This window comes from Gopherus evgoodei, chromosome 5 (assembly GCF_007399415.2).
Source record: "Gopherus evgoodei ecotype Sinaloan lineage chromosome 5, rGopEvg1_v1.p, whole genome shotgun sequence".
NCBI lineage: Eukaryota > Metazoa > Chordata > Testudines > Testudinidae > Gopherus > Gopherus evgoodei.
The window spans coordinates 105,421,711-105,430,730 of record NC_044326.1 but is presented as its reverse complement, the minus strand read 5'-3'; the positions used below and the strand labels follow the sequence as shown (position 1 = coordinate 105,430,730).

The 9,020-nt window shown below is 37.3% G+C and overlaps 1 long non-coding RNA gene across 1 annotated transcript in view; it reads left to right on the top strand.

Annotated features, from left to right (window-relative positions):
• The first annotated feature begins 1,728 nt into the window (after positions 1 to 1,728).
• Positions 1,729 to 9,020, top strand: part of LOC115652643 — a 113,202-nt gene continuing 105,910 nt past the window's right edge. The window contains exon 1 of the long non-coding RNA XR_004000706.1: positions 1,729 to 1,817. This is a non-coding gene — a long non-coding RNA (uncharacterized LOC115652643). The remainder of the gene's footprint in view (positions 1,818 to 9,020) is intronic.

The following is a 9,020-nucleotide window of genomic DNA, read 5'->3' as shown; positions in this document are numbered from 1 at the left end:
GAGATATCTGAGCCATTAGCAATTATCTTTGAAAAGTCATGGAAGACAGGAGACATTCCAGAAGACTGAAAAGGGCAAATGTAGTGCCCATCTATAAAAGGGAAATAAGGACATCCTGGGGAATTACAGACCAGTCAGCTTAACTTCTGTACCCAGAAAGATAATGGAGCAAATAATTAAGAAACAAATTTGCAAACACCTAGAAGATAATGAGGTGATAAGTAACAGTCAGCATGGATTTTCAAGAACAAATTGTGTCAGACCAACCTGCTAGCTTTCTTTGACGGGGTAACAAGCCTTATGGATAGGGAGGAAGCCATAGATATTGTATATTTTGACTTTAGTAAGGCTTTTGATACTGTCTTGCATGACCTTCTCATAAACAAACCAGGGAAATAAAACATAGATGGAGCTACTATAAGATGGGTGCATAACTGGTTGGAAAATCGTTCCCAGAGAGTAATCATCAGTGGTTCACAGTCATGCTGGAAGGGCATAATGAGTGGGCTCCCGCAGGGATCAGTTATGGGTCTGGTTCTGTTCAATAGCTTCATCAATGATTTAGATAATGGCATAGAGAGTACACTTATAAAGTTTGTGGATGATACCAAACAGGGAGGAGTTGTAAGTGCTTTGCAGTTAGTATTAAAATTCAAAATGACCTGGAGAAATGGTCTGAAGTAAATAGGATGAAAATCAATAAGGACAAATGCAAAGTACTCCACTTAGAAAGTAACAATCAGTTGTACACATACAAAATGGGAAATTAATGCCTCGGAAAGAGTACTGCAGAAAGAGATCTGGAGGTCATAGTGGCTCACAAGTTAAGTATGAGTCAACAATGTAACACTGTTGCAAAAAAAGCTAACATCATTCTGGGATGTATTAGCAGGAGTATTGAAAGCAAGACACAAGAAGTAATTCTTCCACTCTCCTCTATGTTATTAGGCCTGAACTGGAGTATTGTGTCCAGTTCTTGGTGCCACATTTCAGGAAATGTGGACAAATTAGAGAAAGTCCAGAGAAGAGCAACAACAAGGATGAAAGGTCTAGAAAACATGACCTATGAGGGAAGATTGAAAAAAAATGGGTTTGTTAGTCTAGAGAAGAGAAGACTGAGGGGAGACATAACAGTTTTCAAGTACATAAAAGGTTGTTACAAGGAAGAGGGAGAAAAAAAATTGTTCTTAACCTCTGAGGATAGGACAAGAAGCAATGGGCTTAAGTCATAGCAAGGGAGATTTAGTTTGGATAGTAGGAAAAACTTCTTAACTGTCAGAGTGGTTAAGCACTGGAATAAATTGCCTAGGCAGGTTGTGGAATCTCCATCATTGGGGATTTTTAAGAGCAGATTAGGCAAACACCCATCAGGGATGGTCTAGATAATACTTAGTCCTACCTTGAGTGCAGGGGACTGGACTAGATGACCTCTCAAGGTCCCTTCCAGTTCTATGATAAATTGTTCAAATGGTTAATTACCCTCATTGTTTAAATAAAAAGTTCTGATGCACAACCTGTTTGTTCTGGTCTCTTTTGTTACACTGAGACGAAGAGTAACTAATGTGGCTACCAGCTGCCCTGAAGGATATTTATAAACATACTGTGCACAATATACCACTTCCTGTAATGAGCAAAATATTTGGCTTGAAGAATAGTGTGGAAAAAATTGTTATTTATGCAGAGAAAGCAAGCTGCATATTGTGTAAGCAAAGAGTGATAGAGATTACTGAGGTTCAAGTTCCTTTTCTAGGAGATTTGTAAGCAACTGTGGGCAGACAAAGAGGATAAAAGCCTACATTCAGGCTCTCTCAAACAAGGTAATGTAAATGTGGATTTTTTGTGGATATTGTGGGAAAACAGCCTTTGTTGGAGTTACAGTATTCCTGCTTTTACTCTCTGATGTCTCTGTGCATATATTACTGACATCTGTGACAGGCTAGCATTTTGCTAAAATGGGAAACATGAATCTTAATGTTTCTCTTCCATATTTACGTAATTAATGATCAAACAGCATGACTTGGAGGACAGTTTAACAATCCACTTTGTCATACAAGCATTCATTTGAAAACATTATTGTTTTTAAGCGAAACTGACATTTCATTTTTGTCTAAAGAGCTGATGGTCATGAAAGGAGGGAAGCTTTACCTTGATCCGGTCCAAAATCTGGGTGAAGTTTGCTTAGTTGTGTGCTGTGATTGACTTTTAAATGAGGCCTTCCCAAACTTCACTTTGACAGTAGGCTTGCCATCTGTCTTGGTTTTAGTGAACAGTCATATATTTGAATTCAAGATTAGCAGTTGATGCATTCTCCTTTACTGATTTCTCCACCCCCACCCCGCTACTCCAAGAGTCAGAAACAGTGACCACTGCAAGCTGTTTACAGCACATTTGAGATTTCAAGAGAGTTTTAACCTAGTGCATAGTATTTGTGCTACTTATTTGTTAGGTACACAAGTTGTCTGCCTGGCAATCTTTATTTTCTCATTTCTCAGAGAGGTGGGGCTTTGGCTAAAGAAATGTGAATAGTGGTTTTCATCATTTCTGCAATATTGCAGACAGAATGACTGCAGAGTGACTTTGTATGTGCTGAAGACCAAGCTTTATTGGTGAAATGCTCAGCTTCTCCAAAGAACTACATCACAATTAGCAACAAGTATTTCTCTAAAAGGTTTAGAACTTTATTAAAAAGAACTTGTAAAACTACCTGTCATATACCATCTGGTGACTCCCAATGACACAGGATCCCTTCCATTAAGAATGTTGCTCATTTTCAATAATACTTAATGAATGTTTTGTATAAAACATCCTCTTTTTTCTTTTTAATTAAGTAAGCTATCTAGTTTCTTTATATCAAACTATCAGTGTGGTCTCAGGGTGTCTTAATATTATTGTGTAAATACCCCAGCCAATCTATATTTGACAAAGGACTACAGTAGTGATTATTTTGAAATAGGTACACATACTGTTGTGTGGATAGAGATTTGAGACATCTGGGTAAGAAGAATGGCTTCATTTAAAATGTTTGTACTGTCCTGAAAGTTTATTTTGGTTTCATGGATATTTCCTATACAATCGTAATGGTGAACTGTTTTTTTTTAAAAAGCCTTCCAGTCACCAGTTTAAGGTAGGGCTAATAAATCTAAGGAGGCACACTAACAGCACACTTGCTGAATCCAGATTTTGTATGTCTTGCATTCACTTTGGATATTATCCCTGAGGGCAATAACTCCAGAATGTATTTTGGAGTAAGTATCTATGCACTGATGCCAGTGAATAAGGAATACAGTTTGAAGGGAATATCATCAGGCATTTTTGATCTCTAAAATGATCCTCTTTTCTGCTTCAGTGTGTTGGTATATAATGAATTTAGTAAGCGAAATGCTGGAGTGCATCACTAATAATCAATATAGTGTTTACTATGTTCTAAGAACTGTAAGCGTCTAAGCACAACATTTAAAAAATCCAATATATTTAAATTTTGGCAGAATCTTTTGGAGAGTGTGGGCGGGAGAGGGGGACATAACAAGAGCCAAATCAGTTTGTGAGTGTTTTTTGTCTCATGAAGAAAGAATCAAGCTGACTTTCATGATTTTGAAGCAGTATGCACTTTTTGTAATAAATGTCAAAGAAAATTTGTGGTTCACTGTAACTTATGCAAGATCACATCAAAGCTTTTATTGAAGCAACATAATAAGGAATTATATTAGTCACACTGATTGTGCCAACTGACGTCAAGAATAATTATGGACAGTGAATCAAATATTTAGGGAAAAATGATTATAGGAATTGACATACACTCTAAAAACTACTTCATTAAATTGGTACTATGACTTTATCCCACAATCTCAGTACTTTGGTGAGATTTAAGCAGTGGGGGAAGGAAGACTGAGTTTCTTCCTCTTAAATGCCTAGACAGTATTCAAGGTGATTCTTAACCCTCAGAAAACAAGCTTTAATAATGGTAGCTTTTCTTCTGAACAGTTGTGACCTATAAGACCAATTAAGTAATGCATTTTCCCTGTGGATACTTGAAGTGTAAAACCAGATAAGACTTGAATTCACGAGTTCCAAAACCAGATATTTCTGGATTAAAAGAACTGTGCCCGAGGAAAGAGTAATACAAAATGCAGCATAGTCCTATCTAGAGGGAACAATTATTTCTTCCAGTTCTGCTGAAACCAAAATACTTTTGGATAAATTTAGCAAAAAATATAATGAATCTTGAAAGGAAAACTTGGGCATTTATATGTGTGATGTGGTGTTTGTTCATAAAGCTGTTTGTGATTGGGGGAAAAATTTTTAAAATCAATTTATGTACATTTTCTGAATCTAATTAGTATGAACTTTAATCTAATTAGGAATCTTCCTCCCCACCTGAACAGGAAAACATTCAGAAATGTCTGACTTGTATCAACTCCAGTACATTATCGGAAATGCATCAGTCATTGAGGTTTATTCTGTAGGAATGATACACACTGGTATTGAATGTATAAGTGACCAAACTCTTCTTTGAGATTGTATTTTGTATATTGTCATATGGTGATCATATAAAATACAATCCCACTCTTCAAAAAACAATTTTTGCAATGTTCTCAGTGATTCTGAGCATCCAAAGTTTGATGGACTTAAACTTTTGGAGTGGGAGTGCTGGTGCGGGATGCCCAGGGATTCTTAGCACATGCTTTTGTAAAGAGAATTACCTTGGTTAATATATAAAGTGATTGGGCTTTTCTCAGAATTCATAGTAATGAACAAAGTTATTCTATTTTTTATTATTTAACTTGTATATCCTCTGACATGGACATCTAGTGGATTTGCTGTATTTTTCTATAAGAAGACTTAACAACATAGTGTACATGTAAAGAACAGACCAAGATAAGCAGGTATGACGGAGTCTTGTTCATATCCTTAACAATATCTGATGGTGCAGGAAGAAAGGACTGAGATTCCAATTATAAAGTAACTTACATCTTTGCACTTGGAGATGAGACCAGTAACTTTTTTTTCTTTCCTTATATGCATGTACGCCTCAGATAACAATTAGATTTTTTTTTGTGTACAAATGCTAACTAGAGAAGCATAGACTGGGCCACAGTCTCATTTGCACTAAAGGTGCTGTATACATTTCTGATGGAGAAAGGGGGGCTTTAATTACATTTCCAATCACTTTAATGCTCTTTTACACTTCTCAAACTGGCTTACCGTGGTTCAAGTTGTGGAAGAAGCTTTGAAAAATTCTTGTAAGATTAAAGCTGGAGAGAAGATTTCATAGAATCGTAGGACTGCAAGTGACTTTGAGAGGTCTTCTAGTCCAGTCCCTTGCACTCAAGGCAGGACTAAGTATTAACTAGACAATTCCTGACAGCTGTTTGTCAAACCTGCTCTTAAAAATCTCCAATGACAGAGATTCCACAGCATCCAGAGAACAAGAAAACATTTAAGAATCTAGTAAAAGAAATTAACTTTGTGTTTTCAAGCAAATAAGAATTGAGCTTTTTCCTAACTCTCACGCTAGAGTGAAACTGTATGTGAAACTGTTCGGAGTATCTTCACTATCTTAACTGGGTTACCCTTCCAACATTTATTTTTCCCACTATTTTCACAACTTAGGAAACAGGACCTGAAATGTCAGTCATGAAAAACTAGTTTTGTTCTGCTCACTAAGATAAGAAGAGGTAAAAATATTTCTTTCTGGAACTCTTACTCTAAATATTATTTTTCAACTGTTTTACAAATATTATTGGTTTTGTTACTGCATTCCAGATATGCTGGCAGAAGTTCTATCCTGAACGTAGCAGACACGTTACATTGTCTATTGTAGTCTATTTTGAAAACAGTAGGCTGTGCATCCTCTCCTTCCTTGTCTAATTAGAGGCATCCTTAATACATTATGTGAGCACTGCAGTGTCTGACCAAATTCACTTGCAGTTGTTGATCATCCATCCTTCATTTGGTAGGCCATTCGATCATCTTACCATCATGACTTGTGAATTGTGACCTAGAATAATAGCATGGGATACTACCCAGTGTCTTCAGTCATATAATCCTAGTTCTTTTCCCTCCACTGAACTGTAATGCTACTGACAACATTTCCTTAATTGCTCATCGTGTTTGTGTGTGTGAGAGAGAGAGAAAAGTCAGTGTTGGCACTGTTACACACAGTACAAAATAAAAACATACCCTGCTATGCTTCGTTTCCAAAACTTGAAATCCATGGGAATCTTGAAGAAAATCAATGGCAAGCTATAACTCTGAAGTGTGTAGTACAAATCAACCAGCAACTGTGTATAGTACTAATCTGAGTAATCTTTCCATGCTGATTAAAGCTCACTCTTCCCTGCCATTAGCCACTGAGAATTAAACAGCACTTCTATACTATTAGAATTGTCACTGGGCCAAACACTGCTCTCACTTTACCCATTATAGTCATTTATTATGAATCACTCTGTTTTTGTCTATTTCTGGGGTTTTTTTCATGTGAAATTTAAAGAATAACTATAACAGAACTGTTATAGTGGAATATAGCATAAGAAATAGCTCTACGTAAATTCTGCAAAGGAAAAGCTTGAGCCTTGTGAGACTTCACAGGTAGATATTGTGGAGGCAGAGAAAAACAACCCATCTCTGGATCTGATTTTCTGCCCACAGTCTTCAGTATTGCAAGGTCTGGGCATGAAATGATATTGCTGAAGAAAGGATTGGAACCATTTCAACACTTCTTCCATTAACCCCTACTACATTTCTGAAATGGGACAGTATGTAACCATGGTCTGTGATGTGCTATACTTCTGTCAGATCCAGAAGCATGTGTGGATGTCCTCCTCCATGTATGGACAAGAGAAGATCATACATCAATGCCACTTTCACTGTTTCTGTTCCATTAACTGGCTGGAACCAGAATGGAGATGTTCAGGATATTGGTAGTGAATAAGTGTATTTGGAGATGGTCTTTCTCCAAGCTAGTTTCTTTCTTTTTTTCCCATTGTTCTTAACGAGGGAATTAGTCACCTGGTGAAAGGTGGCTTGTGAGGTCTGTTGGGCCAAGAAAGAGTTTCTTGAAAATTGGTCAGACTGTTATATGCTGTTGCATACTTAAGGGTGAAGGGAAAGTTTCCTTGGTCAAAGATGAAGCTAACCATCAGTCAGCAGAAGTGCGTTTCACTAGCCATAAAGAGTATGGATTTGAATCATGGGGTGATTTGGATTTCTTTCAGTTTCTCAAGATTCTTGCTATGTGAAAGGGTTTTGTTCAGTCAGGAGGTGTTATACTACTCATCCATGTTGCATACTGAAAAAGACACCACAGATTTGGGTGATTTTCTCCAAGAAGTAAGTTAATAGTTTCCTTACATTGAGAAGACCTGACTTCTGGGGTAGTGTGGAGGCAGCAGTACAGATGAAATGGTTGTCTCATTCAGAAGAAAAAGCATCTCTTCACCGCTACCATAGTTGAGGTGAAGGGTTGTTGGGAAAGCTTGTGTTGGAGTTCATATGCCTCTAATCACATTTTCATTCAGTCGTGCAGATCACAGGACCATTAAGCCTGTGGATAAGGGGAGGAAAGGGCTCACTTAGGTGCCAATATGCTGTTTAAGTGTTGCATCATCTCTTACACTTAATGGCTCTTCATTTGATAATGTTTTTTCATTGAATGTGCCCTGAGGATAAACCCCTGGTCATAGAGCCTTCTTCCTGCGTTTAGTACCAGAGTGAGTATCTGATCATTTCCCAAGTTCAAAAGTAACTGCCAAAGTTTACTGTTTCATTTTTAATGTGTGAGCATGTAAGATTCAAGTATTTTCAGATACCAGATAGAAGACCATTGTTGAGCCTCGCCATTTTCTAGATTCACTTACAGCAGGGAAATGTTCTATTTTTATACATAAATATATTTCACATGACTTTTTATAAGTGGCAGAGAAAAAATAAAATGAGAGGAACATGGTAATTGCCATACAGGATCAGTGGTCTACCTAGTCCAATATAAAGAATAGGAGTACTTCTGGCACCTTACAGACTACAGCCCACTTTAGATGCATAGAATGGAACATACAGTAAGGAGATATACATACGTACAGGACATGAAAAGGTGGAAGAAGCCATATCAACTCTAAGAGGCTAATTATTTGAGATGAGCAATTATCAGCAGGAGAAAAAAAACTTCTGTAGTGAAACCTTATGCTTATGCTCAAATAAATGTGTTAGTCTCTAAGGTGCCACAAGTACTCCTGTTCTTTTTGCGGATACAGACTAACACGGCTGCTACTCTGAATCTAGTCCAGTATTTCTAACAATTGTCAGCATCAGATGCTTTTAAAGGAAGGGGCTTAGAAACCCCAGAATGCCTATCATACTGGCCTAGAGGGAAGTCTCTTCTTGATTTCAGAAACATGAGATTTTATATTCCTTTAAAAACTTTTTCAGTAGTTGTTATAGAACTTGGGACATTCTTTTTACCCATATAAATGTCCTGTCCCTCTTTAAATCTTTCTGATTTCTTGGGAGAGGTGCACTGGGTAATCCAAAACTAAAAGCTCAAGGTGCTTAAGAGCTATGACTAGCATTACAGTGCCATAAAAACAGCCGTGAGAGTTAGAGGCCATTGAATGCACTGATATTTTTCCAGTGTATCACAATTACGAGAACCTCTGTTCTGCGTAATGTTGTGCTGATCCACTGTGAAAGTTCAGCATTCAGTGGCTCCTGATGTTTCTCATTTCTCCCTCATGGAGGGGTGATGGAATGGCTGGAACTTGGGCTATGCTGTAAAGCACTGACAGACAACTATTTTTAAGACTTTGGAAAGTGCTTTTTTAAAAAAGCTTTCTGGATTTAGGCACACCTGTGTGACTTCAAATATTAGTGTGAATTACTCTATAGCTCTGTATTTCTATATCACCAATTGAAAAGGAGGCAAATGCATGTTACAGTTGCTAAGAAAACAATTGTGAAGGAGCAAACAGACTGAATTCATTGTAAAGGTAGGGAGAAATACTGCAAAATACAAATGGGAATAGGGT